The 25,530-nt window shown below is 38.7% G+C and overlaps 1 protein-coding gene across 3 annotated transcripts in view; it reads right to left on the reverse strand.

Annotated features, from left to right (window-relative positions):
- FOXRED1 (FAD dependent oxidoreductase domain containing 1) overlaps positions 1–25,530 on the reverse strand; it is a 422,838-nt gene that overhangs the window by 184,846 nt on the left and 212,462 nt on the right. The window lies entirely within an intron of this gene.

Consider the following 25,530-nt stretch of genomic DNA (forward strand, 5'->3'; position numbering starts at 1 on the left):
AACAGCCATCAAAAGTAAGAGAGAGTTACAAAATAAAATACTACAGCCTGAAAATACTACAAAGTGCTAAATAGAACTGAATAAAAGAAATGAAGAAAATGAATCTCTTCTAAATGGGTGAAAGCCAAAGAAATGATGTTGCGGAGGTTAAAAAATGTATAGACTAAGCAGAATTTTAAACTTTCTGTCAAACAGAGACATAGATCACTAAAACTAGAGAAGTGAAAGCAGTTGATTTGTACTAAAAAATGAGAATGCAAACTCATTATAATACGAGTGCTGATTTTCAACAAGTAGATTCTAACCAATTACATATTACACATGCATCTAGACATACTAGGACTTATATAAACATTTCAGTCTTTGAGTCAGCATTGTAGAAATGTGAAAGCAAAACTGGGCTGGAATTCTACAACTGTGGCAAATGCTGCACAGTACAACACATGTGGCGTGCTCTGTGCAAAGACAGTCTGGCTCCATGGAATGTTAAAGTTATTTACAAAGACAGAACAGTGGAGACCCAATAAAAGAGCCTCAAGGGAACTCATGTTGAACAATGGTAGGGGAAGGTATGAATCTTTTTTATTCAACAAACTGCTGTTTGTTAATGTGATTGTTAGGGCAATCACTTTACATACACCTTCTGAACTTTTAAGTGAGAAGGTCTTTTTACAAGGAGAGAATGGCTGACTTGTATCAAAAGCCTTAGACTCTTAAGAATAAGGTAGCGACCACAATTTCCTTAAGTTATGAAAAGATAAAGTCAATTATTTTCAATAAGGATCTATCAACTGCATTACTGGAAAATAATGCCATGCAGACAGTGGCCATGAGGCCGTTTGTCTCTGAATGTTATCCAGCAGTTAGTATATCTTTGTCTAGGCCTTTTAGGAGTAGTGAGAGAAGTGCAACTAGGCGATAGTTATAAAGTGAGTTCAATGTGATCCTATATGAAATGTCAGAACTGTTCCTAGTTTCCAAACACAATGGGCATAGCTTTCTTTAGTTTTGATGCTAACTAAAACCTTAACAGCTCACACCTTTGGACTACTTTGTGAAGCAAACTGGCTATCTGAGTGGTAATGAGAGAATGAATAGTAAAGAGTGTTATGCTACTGGCAGAGGTTATGCATGGTTTAGTTGATATATTTTTTTAGCTATGCCTGTTAGTATATTTTTAAAAATACATTATTTGATCCTCATGCCTACTGATCTTCTGGATGGTCAGTCACCCTGCCCATTCATTCTCGGCCAGGCTTGAGCTGATTGTAGCACAGCTGTTACACATACAGCCCATCAGGGTAGTTTACTTTTCTGCTTGCCCTATAACCTTCTCTAGCTCCTAAAGGGAAGGTCATGGCAAGGGGACAGTGTAATGCTATCATCCACTTCTGTGAGTGACACATGCCCTCAACTATCACAATCCTCTGATTAAAACCCAGTCCTCATTCACCCCCATGGATTCATTAATAGGAGATGCACCCAGTGACATGCCCTTCAACATCCTCTTTGACAGGTTAGCAGGTCATGCCTCATGCTGCTTTTTTCTCTTAGCTCCTCCAACTTTCAGGCTGCTACCTGAACCTCTGTCATCTGGGTCACAGTGAGGGCTCCATGTCTCTATGCCAAGAAGCCGGATATATATTTTTAAAATAGTTGGAGAATTCTTCTGCAATTTATGTTGTTGGCTGGTTTGACTGTGGGTTTGGAAAGTTTGGTTTTGTTCAAAAAAAGTGCAGAGCTTTTAAACTTGTTTTTGGACTGGAGGCTGTTTTTAAATTAAATGCTTCATTTTTTTAAATTTACTTACAAAACTTACAACAGTTCTTAAATTAGTGGATGTTCTGGAGTACCATAAGTTTTGCAGAATGCTGCCCTTTGCTACATTTCTTATACAATGTCTGCAGCCATACATGGATGGCAGTGAATCTGAGCACTTGGGTGCACAAGTATGGCCACTTACTATGACCCTGACTAAGGGGTGCTACATACCAAATCTGAACTTCTTGTAGCTTCTATCCTTCACATTTTGGTATTACGATCAATGAATGATTCAGATAAGGTGAATACAGCTTTAAAGTGGTTTTGTGCAAATGAAAAGAAACAGTCAAGTGTGGAGTACTTTTCTGTGAGTTTGCAACTGACAGAGTGACAGAGAGGGAAAGGAAAGATGGGCACTGGACTCATTCCGGCTGGCTCAGATGATGGTTCATATCAAAGTGGAGGCACTGTCCACAGCAGCAAGTCAGTGTAGGGCAGAGTTGGGCAGTGACCATCAAAACATGTGACTGTTACCCTTGGCCTTTGGCACTACATGTGAAAAAGAATGCATGCATGCATGGGGATGAAGAGCAAAGGTCTTCCCTCTGGTGGGACAGGTGCTCACCTCATCACCAGGAGATGTGGTTAGAGCCATAATACATATGTCCAACAAATAACCCTCATGTCTGCTGGTGTGATGACTTCCCATGGGAGGCTATTGCTTCTGTACAATACTGGGCATATGTCCCTCATACTTAGGAATGAATGAGCTAAGCCTAATAAGGGGATGGCTTAATGGCTGGCAGGCACGGAGATAAGAAAGACGTAGGAAACAATTTTCTGTTAGTTTGTGAAGTCTGCTGTTAAGGGTGACTAGGTCAGACAGGTCAAATAAGAGTTAATATAAAGATAAAAGCATATGTCCGTATTATCTGAATAATTGATACAATCACTATAGTGAAAATGCTATGTGTTAGATAGTGAAAAAAATCTGTCTGGGAGGATAAACTATGAGTGGACATGCTAGTAGAGTATCTTTAGATATTTAATCCAAACAAACAAATCCAAACTGCAACTCAGGAAACAAAAGGAGGCTCAAGGGCACAAAGTCTCCAAAGTGGAAAAAAAGTAAAAAACGGTTTATTACTTTGCAACTAAACAGTATGATACAAAAATAAACGGTTAAGCACTTTTCGTCTTAATTTAGAAGACTTCTTCATATCTACAACAGTAGCACAAGTGCTCATTTTAATACTTACCGCATGGTAGTTTCAAAAAACATTAACAAATGGTATTGCATAAGTAATTAAGTAATTAGCTTGGACACATGACATCAGCAACAAGTCAAATACAAAAACAGCAACTGTGAAAACTTGTAAAGAACAAGAATGTATAGCTGCTTTTGTGCACAAATAAAGATACATTAAATCACTGTATTTAGGTGGACAGAGTGTAAAATATGTGATAAAAAATGATGAAAAAAAACTATGGAAAATATATATATATATACATGTAAATGTTTATATACACATTGTTATGAGTCACAAGAGTGCTCCAAGTGGACTAAAAGAACGCTGCACTCAAAATAAAATAGAATAAGAGACTGCAATTTCAACTTTAACCAGTGTTGATCGACTCAACTGTAATGCTTTCACAAATCACCAACAAGGGTGAAGCAAGCTTAGAAGTAAGATGAGACATATTTTTAAAAGATTTAAAACATGAAGTGAAAAACCTGCATTCTTTTACTCAACTACAAATAGAGCTGTTTAAAAGACTTAGTTAGACAAAAAACTTGATTAGCGCATTAGGCTCTTTAATTTCAGAATACAGGCAATGGAAGTGACTTCATTCAAACCTGGGGGGTTGTAAGAGTTGAGACACAGTTGCCAAATCAACTCCTGTCTTTCCAAAATTAGATGATAAGGACCCCCTTTTAGATTAACAGTAACCTGACAAATCACTCTAAAGTGAAAGTGGTGTGTTGGGTGTTCAGCACAATGCCTTACCAATGTGTTAGAAGGTGACTTTTTTCTAATATGGTATGTGTGCTCATAAAGCCTCTCTCTTAGTTTTCTGTCTGTCTTACCAACATAATATGCTGCTTAGGCTACACAACTAGCCAGGTAGACAACGGATTTAGAGTTGCAGTAAATCTACCCTTAGTTTTTACCTTAAAGGAACCTGCTGTGAATTCTGTCCCTGTTGCTATATACCTGCAATAGTTACAGTTTTCACATTTAAATGTACCACCAGATCTACTACAGGTCTGGGGTTCCATTTCTAACATCTGTTTCAAGTTCCTGTTCTTCTTGTAAATAAAAGATGGTGAATTACCCAACTTCTCCAACACGTCTGGTTCCGTCATGAAGATGCTCCAGTTTCTTTCAAATATAACCTCAATTTCTTTGACTTCCAAACAAAATGAGGTGACAAAACTATTTGAAATATTTCTAGTGGCTACACCTACTGTGTGTACAATCATGATTTGTATTAGTGGTTACTTCCAAATTCACATCCTCTTCTGAGGTGATTGACCTAATAGTAGGTCTAAGAAGTGGTTTATAAAACCCTTCTCTCCTTTTGTTTACGACTGAATTTATTAAATCAAGGACCAATGTGTCTGGGTAACATCGCTTTAGAAACATAACTAAGTGTCTCACATTCTTCAAGGAAAGTCACTTCATCAGTTACCATCCTTGCTGCATGGGCAAGTTGTCCTTTAAGTACAGCTCTTTTCTGATTATAGGATGGCAAGTTGTGTAGTGAAGCATGGTGTTAGAATATGTGGGTTTATAGTAGATCCTGGCTACATAGCGCTGTTCTTCTATGTTCTTTTTTAACTCAATGTCTAAATACATAATGGAATTCTCATGATATGTGTGGGTGAATTTGAAAAAATTGGCGCTGCTGTTAAGATGTTGCACAAAACTCTGGGCTTTGGATACAGTACCCTTAAACAGTATAAAAATGTCATCCAAAAATCTTGTGTACATCTTTATTCTGTGAGACCACTCATTTTCCGAAAGAATGTTTTTATGTTCCCAGCTAGCCAGCACCAAGTTAGCGTAGCTCCCCCCACATGGTGAACCCATAGCCACACTAATTTGCTGTTTGTAAATCATGTTGCCGAGCATTACAAAGTTGTTAGTCAAACCAAACCTATAAACCAAACAAAATGAGGTTATATTTAAAAGAAACTGGAGCATCTTCATGATGGAACCAGACGTGTTGGAGAAGTTGGGTAATTCACCATCTTTTATTTACAGGAAGAACAGGAACTTGAAACAGATGTTAGAAATGGAACCCCAGACCTGTAGTAAGTAGATCTGGTGGTACATTTAAATGTGAAAACTGTAACTATTGCAGATATATAGCAACAGGTACAGAATTCACAGCAGGTTCCTTTAAGGTAAAAACTAAGGGTAGATTTAACTGTAACTTTAAATCCGTTGTCTACCTGGCTAGTTGTATAGCCTGTCCAGCATATTATGTTGGTAAGACGGACAGAAAACTAACAGAGAGGCTTTATGAGCACACATACCATATTAGAAAAAAATCACCTTCTAACACATTGGCAAGGCATTGTGCTGAACACCCAACACACCACTTTCACTTTAGAGTGATTTGTCAGGTTACTGTTAATCTAAAAGGGGGTCCTTATCATCTAATTTTGGAAAGACAGGAGTTGATTTGGCAACTGCGTTTCAACTCTTATAACCCCCCAGGTTTGAATGAAGTCACTTCCATTGCCTGTATTCTGAAATTAAAGAGCCTAATGCGCTAGACAAGTTTTTTGTCTAACTAAGTCTTTTAAACAGCTCTATTTGTAGTTGAATAAAAGAATGCAGGTTTTTCGCTTCATGTTTTAAATCTTTTTAAAATATGTCTCATCTTACATCTAAGCTTCCTTCACCCTTGCTGGTGATTTGTGAAAGCATTACAGTTGAGTCGATCAACATTAGTTAAAGTTGAAAATGCAGTCTCTTATTCTAATTTATTTTATTTTGAGTGCAGTGTTCTTTTAGTCCAATTGGAGCACTCTTGTAACTCATAATGTGTATATAAACATTTACAACATTTGTATATATATTTTAACTGCGGTGGTGGTGCTGCGGTAGCGTTGTCACCTCACAGTTAGACGTTGCCCGTTCAATTCTCAGTTAGAGCGTCTTCTGTGTGGCGACATGCATGAATGGGCGTTCCTTCGTTGAAGGTTGTGTGTTAGGCCCGGCAAGCCAGCACGTAAAAATCTACTGCCAATCATTAGCGGACCGGAGTTCCGCTGTGGTGACCCCTAACCGGGAAAAGCCAAAAGACACAACAACATTTGTATATATATTTTCCATATTTTTTTTCATCATTTTTTATCACATATTTTAAGAGTTACACTCTGTCCACCTAAATGCAGTGATTTAATGTGTCTTTATTTGTGCACAAAAGCAGCTATACATTCTTGTTCTTTACAGGTTTTCACAGTTGCTGTTTTTGTATTTGACTTGTTGCTGATGTCATGTGTCCAAGCCTAATTACTTAATTACTTATGCAATATCATTGGTTAATGTTTTTTGAAACCACCATGTGGTCTGTATTAAACTGAGCACTTGTGCTACTGCTGTAAGTCTGAAGAAGTCTTCTAAATTAAGACGAAAAGCGCTTAACCGTTTATTTTTGTATCATACTGTTTAGTTGCAAAGTAATAAACCTGTTTTTACTTTTTTTCTGCTTTGGAGACTTTGTGTCTTTGAGCCTTTGTTTGTTTCCGGAGTTGCATCTTTAGATATTTAGTAGGGTTACAGTTGCTGATTCTGTTTTGGTAGGTAGTAAAGCTTTTTTTTACTTTAACAGCTGTTCCTCTGGGTACATTATTGGTTGCATTGAAATGCCATACCATGTACCCAGGAAGGGTGATTTCATTGTCTGGTACACATGAGTTAAGCCATGTCCCTCTAGGCAGAAGGTCTGCAAGATGCTACACAAGGCAAATATTTCTGTTACTCTACTCCATCCATTCATAACCCATATTCCCATTTCTGCACATGGGTTCAGGATGTCACATCTACTGTGACAATCATAAAACAAGAGAAACGGACTTGCTCGACGAAAGTATGATGGCACAAAACCCACAAAAACGAATGTCAAACTGAATAATGCTCAGCAAGGGTTTAATGTAACAAATCCACAAAGCGTAAAAAAGACAGTATAAAATAAGCGCTTTCATTTGGCTCCTGCCAAACTTTTTCAAAAACAGTTACACATCACTTTCTGTTGTTTAAATAGATTAAATCAGTGACGTAAGCAATTGAGTTCATTCAAAAAATTAAAGAAATAACATGCCTTAAAAACTTTAAGCACTGTAGGACCAATACCTACAAAACAATACTTTAACAAACAGCACAAATACTATCTCCGTAAACAATACGCTCAAATCTGTACTAAACAATTACTTGTAAGGTTGTCACAAGTCTTTGTGAAATTATGTTAAAGAATTAAACTTGAATGTCTGAGACGTATAAAGCGTACATCCAAAGAAGCAGCGTATAATCAAAGCATATAAAGAAAATGTGCTCGCAAATACAAATCCTTATTCAAAAAAGTCCAAGTATGTAGAATGTATGCGTTAATCCAATGAATGTATGTACATAGAAATAAAACGTCCCTTAACATCAACATACGATAAAATAGTAATATGATTAAAATGTAAAGAAAATGATATAGTAATGTACAGTGTGTAGTAAAATTTCATGTAACTAATATTTAATGAATTATGAATGTAAAGTATTTTGTGTATGAAAATATTTTGTATATAACAAGTTGAATTAACCTCTCAACAGTAATAATGCTAGCAAATGTGCACTTATATATAAAAGCGCTCACCCCATATTCATGAGACTGTGACAATCATCTTGAGACAATGTTGACAACATTAGGAGTCGGTATATTTAAAGAGCGGGGGGGGAGTGTAAGCCCCCTGCTTTTACCTGTCAGGTAAGTTTTTTATTATTTTTTAACGTATTTGAAGTTTTACAACTTCGAACATATGGGTTTGACCATAAAGTGTTCTAAGTTGTAAAACTTTGATTATGTGATATAGACCCCATGCAGGCATAGCCAACTTAACTGATCTAGACCTTACTCAGTTTATTTTTCAGAAGGGCAGGTCATGTCTCCTGATTCTATAAATCTTCTTTGGAAAGGTTACAATGGCTGTGGACAGTGATCAACCTGTGCATGCTGCTTATCTTGAACTGGCTATGGCTTTTGACACCATCTCCCATGCTGGGTATTACTGGAAAGTTATACAAACTTGATACAAACCCCTACTCTTCCACTGGTTTTCAAACTAGCTATTCAACAGATCTCATGTAGTGAGAGTTTTTGCTACCTTTTCTGAACATAAAGTTGTAACTCGTAGGGTACCAAAGGGATCCCGTTGGGCACTCTCGTGTTTGCATTTATTATTTATTTTATTTTACATTTGTTGACCGGGCTAGTCTAATTGGATATATGTCCATTTTCAGTAGAGGCCCGGGGAGAAAAGCTCCAAGCATGAACAATAACAAAGTTAAAAATATATAACAAAGACATGTATAACAACAGTACAGAGGTAACATTGGTTAAGAAGAAAAAATATAGTATTAAAAATATTGACTATAGACATTATGCTAAAAGTTAAACGAAATAAAAAAAAACAAGTATACTAAACACAAATTGGGTATGAGCAAAAAGAGTAAAGTCCTTATATTTTATCCAATTACTATGAGAAAAAAAAAGAGAAGTAACTAGATTTGGAGGCGTAGGTTAGGGGAGAGGGGAAGGGGTATGAGCAGGATGTTTCAGTCTGGGTTAGCACAAGGACAAAGCCACTGAGTTTTAAGATGTTCTTTAATATGTTTTTTTGAAATGAGAAGTAGAAGCTAGGGTAGATAGTTCAGGAGGGAGCTGATTCCAGTTTTTCCCTGTAGTGTTTGAGAAAAGTGAGTCACCAGCTTTGTTGTTAGATTTAATCGAGGAGACCAGGAGTTTATTTGCAGAACGTAGTGTAGATAGATTTTTATATGGTGAAATCAGATTAGTGAGGATAGGGGTGTTATTGGGGTGGTATAGGATCTTTTGAGTGATAAGTAACTGTTGACAGAGTCTATGGTTCTGCAATTCTAGCCATCCTAGTTGTTTGAGGTTAAGGCAGTGGTGAGTTTTAAATGGAGAGCATGTGATGAATCTAGCTATGCTATTATAACAGGTAGAAAGTTTGGAGATGTTGTTTTTAGATAGGTTAGTATATATAGCAGAGGCATAGAAAAGGGTAGAAATGAGGTGGGTCTGGGCAATAGTTTTCCTGGCTGAGGGGGTAAGGAAAGGTTTAATTCTATAGAGAGTATCAAGTTTTTGTTAACAGACTTTATGGTGGAGTTAATATGGTCATCATAGTTAAGACGATTATCAATTGTAACACCTAGTAGGCGGGTGGTAGTATCTGGGGTTATGTTAGTAGCATTGTTAGAGGTTATAGAGAAGAATGGAGTGGGTGATTTATGAGTTGGAGTAAAAAGCAGTAGTTTTGTTTTTTTTGGGATTAAGGAGGAGGCGATGTTGCATAAACCAGTTTTCTACATTTTGGAAAACAGTTTGGGTGAGGGACTGGAGGGAGGCTATGTTCTTAGCAGTACAGATTAAGGTCGAGTCATCTGCATATTGAATGCAGGTGGCTTGAGGTATGTTCATGTGGAGGTCGTTAATAAATAAGGAAAAAAGAAGGGGACCTAAGATAGAGCCTTGTGGGACTCCAATATTTACTGGAAGTAATGAAGACAGATTGTTATCCCAAAGTACTGCTTGCTGTCTGTTTTGAAGATAACACCTAAACCATTGTAATGCTTGTGGATCAAGAGAATGGTACTTTGGTTTGTCTAGAAGTAAGTTATGGTTAACCATATCAAAGGCTTTTGACAGGTCTATAAATAGCGCAGAGGAAAAGGAGTTATTGTTACGATTTTTATTTATAGAGTCAGTGAAGGATAGAAGGGCAGTTGTTGTGCTGTGGAATGGTCTAAAGCCATGTTGGCAGTTGGCTAGTAGATTATTTTGTAGTAGGTGGTTGAGTAGTTGTTTGTGAATACATTTTTCCATTATCTTAGCTAATGGGGAGAGTAAGGCAATAGGTCGATAGTTAGAAAGCTGAATAGAAGATCCACCTTTATGTAGAGGGATGATGTGGGATACTTTCCATATGGTAGGGATTTTGCCTTCAGAGATGGTTCTGTTAATAAGGATAGATATGGGGTAGTCTATAGCTTTTGCGGCAATTTGTACGTATTCAGATGGGAGACAGTCGGCAGATGGGGTGCAAGGTTTCAGTTTTTTAAGTAGCTTATAGATAAGAGATGTAGGAACAGGGTGTATATGAAAGGTAGGAGATAAAGTCTTGGAGGTATTTGATGGGGAAGCAGTAGTTGGAGGTAATGAATTGGCTAGGGATTGAATGGCTTCTGTAAAGTAGTTATTAAAGGCATCAGGGATCAGGTTGGAATTATTATGGTTGAAACCTAATGGGGCAGGAGTAGTAGAGTATCCTGGTTGAAGAAGTTTGTTTATCCCCGACCAAAATTTTTGTGGAGTTTGTTGAGTGGTTTGTTGGAGGTGAAGGTAGAAGTATTTTTTGTCTCTAAGAGTGTCCTTCTTGGTGGCATTTCTTAATTGTTTAAAGAGGAGGTGATCAGATGGGCATTTGGTAGCCCTCCATTTAGCCCATATTTTGTTTCTAAGGAGCATTTTTTGCTTAGTTTGTTTAGTTAGCCATGGGGTAGATTTGGTTCTTATTCTAGTGGAGCGGTAAGGTGCGTGGTTGTCTAGTATTTGAAGAAAGTTAGTGTTGAAGTAGGTTACAGCCTCATCATGTTCAAGATGGGTCAGCGGTAACCAGTCACATGCTTGCAATTCGTTCAGGAATCTATCTGGATTAAAGAATTTTTCTGAGCGGGAAGTTTTGAGATTATGAGTAGTTGGGATATGAAGTTTTTGTCTAATAATGTAAGTGAGCATATGGTCACTGATATTGTCGGGAAGGGTTCCTGGAGTATAATTGCTAGGGTGGTTATTAATAAGGATCCAGTCAAGAGTAGATTCTTTCCTGTTAGGTTTGTGGATTCTAGTAGGAGTGGTTATTAATTGAGAGAATCCACAGAGATTTAAGTGGTTAGTAGGTTTCTGGGAACTGCAGGTAAGCCAGTCTATGTTGAAGTCACCCAGTACAATGGTCTCCTGGGGTAGTTGGGTAGAGAGGTAATTAAGTAAGTTTTTAAGAGTATTAGTATTGTTACCAGGGGGAAGATACATACAAATTAGGTAGATAGATTTGGAGTTGTTTATTTGGAGTTTAGTAGACAACATTTCAGATTTGGTGTCTAATGATGGAAGCTCATTAAAGAGGGAAACGTGGAGATTAGATTTATAGATAATGGCTATACCTCCACCTTTTTTGGTTTTGCAGTCGCATCTAAGGATATTATAATCTGGAGGGGTAATTTCCTGGTCTAGAGTAGCAGGTTTTAGCCAGGTTTTTGTAAGACATATAATATCAAATGAATGCAAATCCAGGAGTGCATGCAGGTGGGAAATTTTATTGTTAACACTTCTAATATTAAGGTGAGCTATCAGGAGGGAGTTAGGTGCTTTAGCTAATGTAGAACGCTTAGGTAAAGTTACATTATCAAGGCTATTGCTATTGTCATTGTTGGGGCCAGGGTTTGGATGAATATCCCTGTCTAAGAAGAGGTGACTGGGATAGTGTGGGAATTTAAAGATTTTGTGGGAATTATTAAAAAAAATTTTGATAGTGAAGTACGTCACATGGGTTGCTCTGTGATATTTTGGTAGCATATAGTTAGAGGTAAAGGTTATGTTACTGTGGTTAAGGGTGTAGATGAAAGTAGATGGTAAAGTTTGTTGGAAATGATGGTTTTGTTCAAGTAGAGTAAGATTTTCAAAGAAGGTGAGAGAATAAGGTATGGTCAGAGAGGCTATTGCGGTAGTTAAGAGTAACATGTATGTGAAAATAGTTGTGTGTGTTGGGGCCATGGTAGTGAGTAGATATCAGATGAGAGTAGCTTGTGTGAGTAGGTGAGATAGAAAAATAGATGAGGATGTTTCAAGAGAATGAGGAGTGTTTAAAATATACAAAAAAGAAATTAATGGAGGTTGAATAGGAGGTAGAATGGGAGGTAGTTAGTGCAGAGGATGGTTAGGATAGGTAAGATGGGAGTAGTTCAGATGAGTGGTAATTAGAACTAATTAGGTAAGAAAGAGATAGGGGAGTGGCCTAGTGATGTGGAGCTTGTGATTGGTTGAGAAAAATAAGGGGTGTGATTAGTGAAGTATAAGTCTAGGACCACTGGGGGTGGGAATTGGGGGTAGGGTAGGGTAGAGGAGTGAGCCCACAGGGCGAACGAAGCGGGGCAGACCCAAGTAAGGTGAAAGCATTTATTCTGCAGACATCCAAGTCAATATTCCTAAGTGAGGTTGACCAAGTTTGCTAATGACTGCAAGGTGGGCACTGTTATCTACTCATCCACTCACTGATACTAAACTGCTGCAAAAAGGGCTGGAATATTAACATACCTGGTATATTGAAAACAGCCTCAAGCCAAAGGCAAAAAAAATGCAGCACAGTACCACTTGGTAAAAAAGCTGTTCCCTCTTCATACTGTTATAACTGATAAAGCTCTTCAAATAGATACAGACATAACAGACCTGATACTTATGTGGACAACTCCTGTCTCATTTGATAATCATGTTTCCACCATTGTCACGAAATCTTTCCATCTGGCCTAGTTAATTTCCAAGGGAATATCTTCAAGATCCAAAGATGTCATCTTACCACTCAGACCCATCATTGAATACAATGCCCTCCGTAGTATGTACAAATCCAAGCAAATAACTGAAATGGAAAGGCCCCAATGATTTTTTAACCAATGCAAAACTGAAGGCCTTAAATCCATCAACTACCCCATCAATTAGCATGACTCTTCTTATACTAAATAGCCTACAGGCCGCTCTAAAGACTTGTGTCTCACTTTCATCATCATCATCTTTTGGCTTTTCCAGTTAGGGGTCGCCACAGCAGATCATCTCTTTTCATTTCCTCCTATCCTCTGCATCTTGCTCTGTCACACCAACTGCCTGCATGTCCTCTCTTACCACGTCCATAAACCTTATCTTAGGCCTTCCTCTTTTCCTCTTACCTGGCAGCTCCATCCTTAGCATCTTTTTCCCAATATACCCATCATCCCTCCTCAGCACATGTCCAAACCAACGCAATCTCGTCTCTCTTGCTTTGTCTCCAAACTGTCCAACATGAGCTGACCCTCTAATATACTGATTCCTAATCCTATCCATCCTAGTAACACTGAGTGCAAATCATAACATCTTTAACTCTGCCACATCCAGCTCTGATTCCTGCCTTTTTGTCAATGCCAATGTCTCCAACCCATATAACATAGCTGGTCTCACTACCCTCTTGTAGACCTTCCCTTTCACTCTTACTGGTACCCACCTGTCACAAATCACTCCTGACACTCTTCTCCACCCATTCCACCCTGCCTGTACTATCTTCTTCACCTCTCTTCCACATTCACCATTACTCTGAACTGTTGATCCCAAGTACTTAAACTCGTCCACCTTTACCAACTCTACTCCCTGCATACTCACCATTCCTCTACCCTCCCTCTCATTTACACACATATATTCTGTCTTAGCCCTGCTGACTTTCATTCCTCTGCTCTCTAGAGCATATCTCCACCTCTCCAGACTCTCCTCAACCTGATTCTTACTCTCACTACAGATCACAATGTCATCTGCAAACATCATGGTCCACGGGGCCTCTTGTCTGATCTCATCTGTCAACCTGTCCATCACCACTGCAAATAAGAAAGGACTCAGAGCTGATCCTTGATGTAATCCCACCTCCACCTTAAATGGATCTGTCACTCCCACTGTAGTCCTTACCACTGTCACACTACCCTCGTACATATCCTGTACCACTCTTACATACTTCTCTGCCACTCCTGACTTCCTCATACAATACCACAACTCTTCTCTAGGCACCCTGTCATATGCTTTCTCAAAGTCTACAAAGACACAATGCAACTCCTTCTGACCTTCTCTGTATTTTTCCAATAACACTCTCAGAGCAAACATTGCATCTGTGGTGCTCTTTCCTGGCATGAAACCATACTGCTGATCACTAATCATTACCTCCCTTCTTAACCTAGCTTCTACTACTCTTTGCCATAACTTCAAGCTGTGACTGATCAGTTTTATCCCTCTGTAGTTACTGCAGTTCTGCACATCACCCTTATTCTTAAAGATCGGTACCAAAACACTTTTTCTCCACTCCTCAGGCATCCTCTGACTTTCCAAAATTTCATTAAACAATCTAGTTAAAAATTCCACTGCCATTTCTCCTAAGCACCTCCATGCTTCCATTCGGATGTCATCTGGGCCAACAGCCTTTCCATTCTTCATCTTCTTCATAGCTGCCCTTACTTCCTCCTTGCTAATCTGTTTCACTTCCTGATTCACTATCCCTACATCATCCAGCCTTCTCTCTCTCTCATTCTCTTCATTCATCAGCCTCTCAAAATACTCTTTCCATCTACTCAACACACTCTCACTTTATGAGTTATGAAAAGACCCCATGCTATTCGACCTCCTATTACTTTGCAAAAATCAGTGACTCTACAAACAATTGTACTAGAGACCTACATCTACACCTACAAATAAACAAGCCTCGCTGGGGGTATAGGTTCCTAATTCAATCTATTCCCAGCCTATGAAATAAGTTACCATTACAGGTCAAGCAAATTACTATTTTGTCTGCCTTTAAGCCAAGCCTTGATTGTATACAAAATGGTTAGTAAATACCAAATTATTAATAGGAAACAAGGCTGATAAATATATCAGTGTCAACTGAAATATGGCCTGCAGAATGTGCTCCTACTAACCTGGGGAGGGGTCCATTGAGGATTAGACCCTGCTGCACATCACCAATTATCAGCAAGCAGTAAGCTGCAAAACTTACAGTGCCCTACTGATTAGCTTGAGAATCTCACAAATTGCTACTTGTTTGCATAAATTGACTCTTCTGTAACTGCATAACTTCTTTAGCATTATATGGGCAAGGTATGTTATGCTACTGCTTATTTAAAATGTGCCAAATATGTTACTTTTTATGCAACACAAAGATTCTGGTACTCAAGGATACAAATCAGCCACTACAGCAGGCAGTGAACTTGCACTCAGTTATTTCTTGCAAACAAAAAACTTTGTAGGATAGAGGAAATTCTTGGTGTGCTGGTGTTGATGTTAAACACTTTTTTGTGCTGTGGTGGATTTCTGCATTAAGAGCTGACTTATTATATAATCTCCTGGTGATAAAACGGGTGTTGCTATTGTTCTGGGTAAAATATGCTACTGGCTGGAAGTGAAGTGCATTTTCTGAATGACCTACGTGATCTGGTTTGTGTGTTTAAACTGTGTGTCTGCAGATATTGTTGCTCTACTCTACTAGGAGGACTCCTGAGGTTACTTAGTGGGGCTTGGCTAAGAAGTCACATCTATGTCTGGGAACTGTTGCATAGACTGCAGCATGAATGCACACTCTTCAGGACTACGTTTGACAGTTCCAAGTGTTCACACTGCCTCGTTCTGTAAAGCAAACCAAAACACTCTGTGAAGCTGTGTCTCCTGTGGCACTCACTGGATACTAAACATAGGACAACAGTGTCCAACTGCGCATGATCACACACTCTTGAGGACAACGGAGAGCCTCTATACTGTGTACACTTAAGAAAAGTCATATAATACACTTTCAAGCAATAGTCATATTAATTTAGGAATGAGTTTTCTATAGCTGTAAGCATAGAGCTTATTGTCTCATCTCACTACAATTGCCTTCTTTGGGCATTCTTCGCCTAACTCTAGGCTTTGCCGTAAATTGCAAATTTGCACTAAACTGCAGTTGTGGCATCAGAGCCAACTTAATAGGACTTGCTTTAGGTAACCATTATTTATTGCTATTGCTCAACTTTTACTGTCTTTTGTACTTGACATTTGCTTTTGTCTGCTGTTGGCATTCTGAGCCCATGTCTAGCTGGTGCTATAAACTACAGATTGTCTCATCACTGTACTAAGCTATTGGTTTGGCACCCAGCCAAATCATTTGTACCAAGCTGTTGCTGTGGCACCACAGCCATTTTTTTAGTTGCTGTTTCAAGTATACATAAAAGTTGTTGCTTTACTTTTTCTGGCTTTTGTACTCTTCAGTTGCTCCAACTGTATGCTCATAATTGTAACTCTGATCCTTTTGACTCAGTGTTCCTTCTTGTGTTCCGATATACAGAGCCCTTTCTGAAATTACACTTCATTAGTAGTCTCTACTTTACCTGACACTATAAATCATGAAGTCACAGTTTACCATACTATCTGTTGCTGGCCTGGTAACATTAGGCACCCTGAGCATATGCCACAAATGCCTAATGCTCAGGCACAACTATTTTCTTCTTTCACTAAATGATTCCACATGTGAGAGATGCATGTATCTGCTAACCATGGATACTAGCCATTCATATAAAATGGTTCCTTGTACCCAGCATGTTGTTTGCTCTGATACCCACCTTACACAACTATGCCCACCCACCATTTTCTAAATTAACAAATACGCCTTACACTGAGGTACTAAAAACGCCTGTCCAAACCTCAAAGGCCACCTAGATAAATGTCTGGTATACAAAACACACAGCAAACAACATACACAGATACTACAGAAAAAGTACAAAAAAAGGGTCACTCAACTTGTGAGCCAAAGCCCTTAAGATAGCAATGCCATGCCCTTACATCTGATATCTCTAGTCATCAGTCACTCTACAGACACACAGATGCACCACTCATCAACCTGAGCAAAGACAAAGCGATTCTTAGCCATTTCTCAGGTGCCAGAATTTGCAATGTCACTATAACCATTCACCCTAGGTACACATATGACCTGGTTATTGTGCATAGGAAAGCGAAGGACTGGAGGCACATCTACTTGAATCATAAAAAAGGCATGATGGAGTTCTCAAAATATGTATCTGAGATGCATTTGAAACTAACTGTGAACAATATCCTACAATTGCCAAGAATGATGCTACATTACAATCAAAAGATAATTGACTTTAATTGTAGGCTTATCATTCTAAGGGGGTCCAAAATATATCAGTGTGGGAGGAGACGACTCACAACCATAGCTGCTTTGCACCTCTCTCCTCATTGCTTATGTATATTGGCAAAGACTCTTTCTTCCCCCATAGTGCCTTTTTAGACAAGATTAGTTTCCTCAAATTACCTACATAGCCAAAAAAACAAGATTATAAAAAGGTAGCACTGCTCAGTGCAAGAAGGCTTATACTCCTTACAGGCATTCTTAACTTTTGAAAACAGATATATATGAGTACTTATTGAAAAGCATTTTCAAAATAGCAAAAGCACTCTGGAAGTACAGGATTTCAATGCCCACCACTCTTTCAAACCCAATGCCAAAAATGACGGCATTACTTTTGGGGATGTGTTTGTAATCCTAAGAAGCTAATTCACATCCGAACCCAAAAGGCAGGACAATGACCTTGAACTCCTCCATATTCTCCTCATAGTACATAAAAAGTTTACAGAGTTTGGGTTTACAAAGTCCACTGAACATGTGGGAGAAACAGACAAATGTAGGTTTTGTACAACAGAATGGGAAACAGTTGCACACCTCGTTGCTGGTTGCAACATACTAATGGCAGAAGGACTGTACACTGACAGGCTTAATAATGTGGCGAGACTGTTACACTGGGGATTGTGTAAACATTATGGCACTGAAGTGGCTGAAAAACACTGGAAACATGAGCCACAAAGACTCATAGAAAATGATGAAGTCTACATCACATGGGATCATCCACTGCCAACAGTTCAAATGACAGATGCAAGAAAACCAGATATGGTGGTCCAAGAAAAGAAGACAAAAGTAGCATTGATCATTGAAATCGCCACACCCTGTGACTACAGTGTCCTGTGTATAGAGAGACACAAAGTTATAAAATATCAGGATTTGCAAGCAGAAATGACAGCAATGTGGAAGAAAGATACCCAGATAGTTCCAACAGTAGTAGGAGCAATGGGTCTTATAAAAAAGAGTCTACAGTCCTATTTAGACATGATATCAATGCATGTAACTCCATACGAATTTTAGAAGGAGTCATTACGGGGCACATTGCGGGTGCTGCGAAAAGCACTTTTGGTTCACATCAATGTTAGCTCTTTAGAACAGCTGCTTAAAATCCCAACTAGGGGTTCAAAAATAAAGTATCTGGTGCTCCAATATAGCCTCCTATGCCCAGCATCTACAGTCACCACATCACCAGTCAAATCTGACCACTACTCAGTAACATTCAGTAGGAGAGCAAAACCTGATTTATCACAAACCCTTTAGCCTTTAGAGACTTCTCCAAGGCAAACTTACTTCAACTAATTGATGGCCTGATGACATTTAAGTACTCTCCTAATTAACCCTACCTCACATGCAGCCAAATTTCCAGACAATTTCTATGCCCACCTCAAGGTATGCACTGAGGTATCAACCCCCATAAGACTTAAATACATTGCTAAGATCAGAAATTAACCCCAGAAGTGGAGCTCTAGTATAAACAAACTAAGCAATACAAGGATGAAACTCATAGCTGTAAAAAATAGTAAACTTGATACACAATCTTCTAAAGAAGAACACAAAAAAAAAATTTATAAAGAACTCAGAAACAAAATCAAATCTTCCAAAAGCAAGTAAGAATTAAAATATGCCACCTACGCTAAGGATAACCATAAAGCCTTCTTTAGCTATATCAGAAACCTTAGAAGTAATACCTAACAATGCACAGAGCTAATACATATACTTACCATCTGAGGACATGGCTAACATATTAGCTGAAAAAATTCAGCAAAAATTTTGCCCCCTTTCACCTCTTTTTCCAACATATTAGTATAGCCACCGCAGCCCCTCTAATCACTTCTAAGCATGTTCTGAGTGCTCATTCAAAGGCCAAAAACACTAGCACTACGGGTCCAGATAAAGAGATAGGCTGCCTTTTGTCGGCACCAGCCATGGTCTTGTAGACTCACTATTAAAACTATTTAATCTTAGTCGCTCCATTGGACTCATATAAAAGGTGTGAAGAACTGCTGTAATCTTCTGATTCCATAATGGGGACATGCTACTGAACATGGAAATTATAGACCTAAAAGCCTTGCCAACCTTACATGCAAAGTAATGGAATGCATCAATATGAAACTTATTAACAACGACATATGCAACCTACAAGCCTTAGATCTAAGATAGATCCTGCCTTGTGAACCTGGTGAACTTCTGTGAACAAAGTCACTAATGCATTAGAGGCAGTCAAATCGGTTTACACTGCCTACACAGACCTGGTCAAGATCGCTGATACCAACCTACATTCTGGCATTATCAATAAACTAATCAAACTAAATGTAAACCTCTACATTACCCACTGGATAGTAATCTGTCTTACTGACAGAACACTATCTATTAGTGTTGGGGGCATAGGCTCATCAAAAAGAGTACTAACAAGTGGTGGCCCACAGAGATTGGTCCTAGGACCACTTTTCTGACATTTATTTTTCTGATGTCAAGGCCAAAATCAAGAATCTGTGGCTGGCCAAGTTTGCAGATGATTCCAAATTTGGAGGTGTCAAACTCCCCATGACTTTTTGCTTCTCCAGAAGGTCCTAGCAAGCACAAACAAATGATGTCTGGATCATGAACTTAAACTAAATGCTAAGAAATTTAGCACGGTGTCCTTTGGCAAATTTGGATACCCATGCACATACCACATAGGTGACACCTCTTTAAAAACAGACTCATCTTATTAGGGACCTGAGCACTTTCACTGACAATAAACTATCTTTTAATCACAATGTATCAGGAGTACTACTGTATAGCCAGACTGATCACCAGTGCTATACCTTTGAGGTCTATGGAAGCTATCATTCCCCTCTACTCCTCCTTCATCACGGCCTCAAAAGGGTTTAATGCCCCTTTTGGTAAGTACTTGCCTATGTATAAGACTCAGTTTGAGAGACCACAACATTTCCTAACTAGGACAATCAAGAGTATATCAGCCTTAAGCTATGTTGTCCCCCTTGTAGTGCTCTCTCTCTCTTTTCTGTCTCCTACAGAACCTTGAGAGGGGACATTTGTCTAGCCTACAGAAGCTCAAAGGACCCAGTCCTAGTGACCTCCTTCACATCCATAAAACAAATAATACCCTAAACACTCACTCAAGAGATCTAAACTTCAACCGAAGTATCTGACAAGCTGAAATACATATATCTTCCAGAGAATCCCATTTTCATGGACTAGGCTCCCATTGGATATAAAGTAAAGTAGCACCATGACTTTCTTTAACATAACTTAGACAAATGGATAGGGAACCATAAATACATTCCAGGTCTGGCTCCTCAAGCACTCACTGTAAAAGGTCAAAACTAGGTATTAATTATTCACACTGACGGCTACCCATGATTTTGGATCTTGCAGCCAAGCTACAAATGGTCCACTAGTATTAACTTAGGAATAAACACTACATCCCACACACACACACACACACACACACACACACACACACACACACACACACACACACACACACACACACTATTGTTTTTTTTTGTTCTGTGTAAGCAAATTGTATTCATGCAAGAATCAGTCAAAATGTGGTAAAGATGGCTGCCACGAAAAACTAATCCTTACACTCAGCATGTACCTCCGTAGTGCAGCACAAAACAGCCCAGCTTCCAACAACCTAGAGCAAAAAAAGTTACAAGGTAAGTGGCTGCTGTGTATTAAAACAGATCCGAAGCTCCCAAATGACTGCATCCAGTTAAATGTACAGACCGGGGAATGCCAGACATTGAGTGGCAACCCATCAACAAATATTTCATTGGAATGCTAATAGCTGTAGTATGCTGACAAGAAATCAAAGATGTGGAATCAGCTGACTGAAAGAGGCAACTGGGTCTGCAGAGGCACCAGTATTGTATCATAAACGTACAACACACTTCAGTTATCCACTGAGGGAATACAACTTGTGAACTACACATCCACATTTCCACTACCTGTCCATCTGCAGCTCTGACTATTTCTTTCAACCTACCCACACCTGGAGTCTCCTGTCAGTGTGCAGTGATTGCTGTCTCTTGACAAACTGCAACACTGGCACCCAAGCATTCCATGGGCTGGGTGGTCGACTAGATGCCTACTGATTAGCAGCTTCAGAGTCTATGCAAATCTCCAACCTGGTTAACAACAAGAAATATAATACTCTTCCTTAAGCGTGAACCTGCAAGAGATCGTAAAAACTACAGACCAACAACATGCCCTCCAATAATGTATAAACTATACATTGGAATTGATGCCAACAGAGTTTACAGTCATCTGGAAGAAGTCAATCATGGCAATAAAACAAAAGGGCAACAAAATAAAGTCATATGGAACATAAAATCATTTGTTGTTAAATAATGTCATAATGGAGAATTGTAAAAAGGAGAAGAATCTACGTATGGCATGGATAGACTACAAAAAAAGCATTCAACAGCATCCCACATTTATGGGTAAAAAGAGTGCTTACAAATGTATAACATACACTCTACAATGATCAACTACATTACAGTGACAATGAAACAGTGGCAAACAACTTTGCAGCTTAGCATTGATAAAGGACAAATTATTATCCCAGGGATAAAAATTCAAAGATGGATATTCCAGGGTGACTCTTTGTCACCACTGCTCTTTTGTCTTGTTCTTAACCCATTAAGCTGTCTATTTAACAGATTAGGTCATGGCTACAATATGGCTCTCACAAAACAACACAGTGTAAAGACTTCTCATCTTCTTTTTGTGGCTTACTTAAAACTGTACAGTTCATTAGACGAGGAACTGAAAGCACAACTGCTAGTGGTCAAAACGTTCTCAGATTATATAAGAATGTCATTTGGTCTTGATTAATGTCCAAAATCAATATTAAAGGAGGAAAGATGCAGCAGCAAGAAAATATCAGCCTGGGACATGAATGTGATATAAACAAAGTTGAGAAAGAGGGAGTGTGTAAATATTTGAGAACTGATAAAGGATCAACAATAAAACATGAACAAATGTAAACAAAACATAGTACAGAATATTTTAGAAGACTGAAATTAATATTGAAAACAGCCCTGACATCTAGGAACAAAGTCCAAGCTATAAGTCAATTTGCTCTTCTTGTTCTAACTTACAGTTTAGAGGTAAATGACTAGCTCCAAAAGGTATTGGATCAGTTGAATAGGAAAACACGAAAAATGCTTCATGCTTATCGAATGATTTGTAAAAATCAAGTGTATACCAAGATTATATAATCCCTGTTCTGAAGGAGGCATGGGCCTCCTCAAAATTAATTACATGCATCTGCAATCGAAGGACTAAATATATGTTGGTTGAACTCATAACATCCAAACATAGTGAAAGTTTTATGACATGAGGAGAACACACCTAAGATGACTTCCCTGCTTAGTTTAGCAGAAGCATATCGGTGTCAAGCGGGAATGGAAATGAACCCAGAAGTAGACAAAACTCAGGCAGCAACTGAATGTCCCAAAAAACAAGCAAACAGAATATAAGGTGAAGGCTCAAATAAGAAGGCAAGAAATGTGGAAAATGCATAAATATAGTTGCAAGTACAGAAAACACCAGAACAACCTCATGTCAATCAGGGTCTAATGCAAGAATGGTTAAGGAGAGGTTAATTTAAACCAAAAGACAAAAGTTAATAATGGTAGCTCAGGATACTTACACATTAGTTTACAAAGTCCATTCAACATGTTGGAGAAACAGAAAAATGCAGGTTATGTAAAACAGAATTGGAAACACTGTGATACACTAATGGCAGAAGGCCTGTATACTGAATGGCATAACAATGTGGCAAGACTGTTCCATTGGGGATTGGGCAAACATCATAATATTTAAGTAGTTGAGAATCACTGGCAGCATGAGCCAGAAAGCAATGTAGAAAATGTTTACATCACATGGAATCATCCATTACCAACAGTTAAAAAAACAGATGTGAGAAACCAGATATAGTAGTCCATGAAAAGGCAAAAGTAGCATTATCACTGACATTGCTACACCCAGAGACTACAGTGTTTTACATACAGAGCGAAAAATGTCATAAAATACCAAGATTTGCAGGTAAAACAGTTCAATAGTATTAGGAGCAATGGGTCTCATAAAAAAATTTACAGTCATAGCGTTGTCGCCTCACAGTAAGACGTTGTCCTGTTCGATTCCCAGCTAGAGCGTCTTCTGTGTGCAGACATGCGTGAATGGGCATACCTTCGTTGAAGGTTCTGCGTCAGGGCTGGCAACTTGGCACATAAAAATCTACTGCCAATCATTAGCGGACCGGAGTTCTGCTGTGGCAACCCCTAACTGGGAAAAGCCGAAAGACACAACAACTGATACATGCAACTCTGTATGAATTGCAGAAGTCGTCAATTCTGGGCACACTGCAGATGCTGCAAAGAGCACTTTTGGATAACAAAGACTGAAACAATACTAATTTCATGAACTTTAATCATACTTTGACTTAGGAAAGGGGTCCATTCCTGTCATGCCATTAGAAACCCAAAAGACTTGGAGAAATTACACCAATGGAACCTACAGACAGGCAAACTAAGATGAGCAACTAAGTGGAGAAACAACAGTTTTACAACTACATTATTTTTTAACACCTTTATTGAAGATATATTTATATAAAAGAAAACAAACCATATTAACATATTCCCAGTTGCAGACATTATGCGTCACATATATTCTTTTCTATATTTATCATCAATTCAACATTACATAAATGTGTCAATTCCTGCCTTCCCTTAAACCTTACTCCTCCTGCAAAACATTATTTTGCTTGTATTGTTCCCACAACTTCCATTTTACTATGCAATTTGCTCCTACCCTTTTCTGAAGATCCCACTTTCAGTGTTGCTTTTATTTCTGTTACAATATTCAATACTTCAAATACAGTTGAGTTAGAGTTTGACTATCATTTTCTAGTAATTGCTTTTTTTTGGCAGCCATCAGAATTAAACTTAACAAAGCCTTACTATGTCTAAGCAATTCTACAACTATTTTTGTTAAATTAAATTTACAGTATATAAACAACATGTCTCCTTAAGGTATCACAAGGACAAAGCAAAATAAACCATCTTTTATAGCTTAAACAATGCTTGATATTCATCCATTGTCAGCTTTCCAGGTCCACAATATGCACAAGATTGGCTAACATCAGAGGAAAATCAACAAAAATGTAAAAAAAAGTAAATAAAAGGTGTTATAAAATGATATACAAAAAAGTACAGTTTTGTACCTACCATAAATGTAGATGTTCGAGGATCTACATTGCTGCAGTCATGACCTGTGGGTAGTCCGCTGTCCTCGGTCGGCCCAAATACCAAAGGGCTAGACTGGCGTCGGTCATTGTCGCCTAGAGCTGACGTCAGTACGCAGTATTACTTAAGCGCATGACCGACGCCATATCCTCAGTCTTTCTTGCCCCAGATGTCAGAAGGCCTAAAAAGAAAGGCCAGAGCCAAAAATAGTAAATGCCCAACAACCCCCAGTGTGTAAATAAAGAATATCTCCAAAAGAAAACCAGCTACCCCAACCTATAGAGGGGAAGGAGGGAGGGAAAACTGGACTGCAGCAATGTAGATCCTCGAACATCTACATTTATGGTAGGTACAAAACTGTACTATGTTCTTCGTCTCACATTGCTGCAGTCATGACCTGTGGGTAGAATCCCAAAGCAAAGGAAAAGGGAGGCTGGCAAACTACAAAGCATTAGGCGCTGCTAACATGCCCTGTAAAACTGCAGTGGCAAACCCAGCCCTGGACTTGGAATAGAGAGGGAGATGGTAATGCTTAGTGAAAGTGTGTACAGAACTCCAAGTAGCTGCCACCAAAATATCCTTAGTAGCTACACCCCTCAAAAAAGCAGTAGAAGTGGCAGTAGCCCTAGTAAAATGAGGCCTGATCCCAGCAGGAACATCCTTCCCATGATGAGAATAACAAAAAGCAATACAATGACCAATCCACTTTGAAATAGTCTGCTTTGAAACAGCTTTCCCTTGTGAACTCAAAGCAAAAGAAACAAATAACTGTTGAGTCTGTCTGAACTCCTTAGTTCTGCTCAAATAGTAACGTAACTGCCTGTGGATATCCAAAGAATGCAAGACTTTTTCCCCTTTATTTTGGGGATCAGCATAAAAAGTAGGCAAATGAATAGACTGATTCAAGCCACACTAGAAATCACTTTAGGCATAAAAGTAGGGTTAGTTCGCAAAGAAACTCTATCCTTATGGAATATCAAAAAAGGTTCAACTGCCATGAGTGCCTGCAATTCAGATACCCTCCTAGCAGAAGTAATGGCCAACAAAAAAGCAGTCTTCCAAGACAAAAACTTCAGTTCAGACGTAGCTGCAGGTTCAAAAGGAGGTAAAGTAAGTTTCTCCAAAACAAAATTGAGATCCCAGGAAGGAGTAGGAGCTCTACGTGGGGGTCTTATATTCTTTGCCCCTCTAAGAAATTGTTTGAACAAAGGATGAGAAAATAAAGGAGGGTCACAATCATAGTGAGCAGAAATGGCTGCA

The sequence above is a fragment of the Protopterus annectens genome, chromosome 8.part0 (assembly GCF_019279795.1).
Source record: "Protopterus annectens isolate FY-2018-M chromosome 8.part0, PAN1.0, whole genome shotgun sequence".
NCBI lineage: Eukaryota > Metazoa > Chordata > Ceratodontiformes > Protopteridae > Protopterus > Protopterus annectens.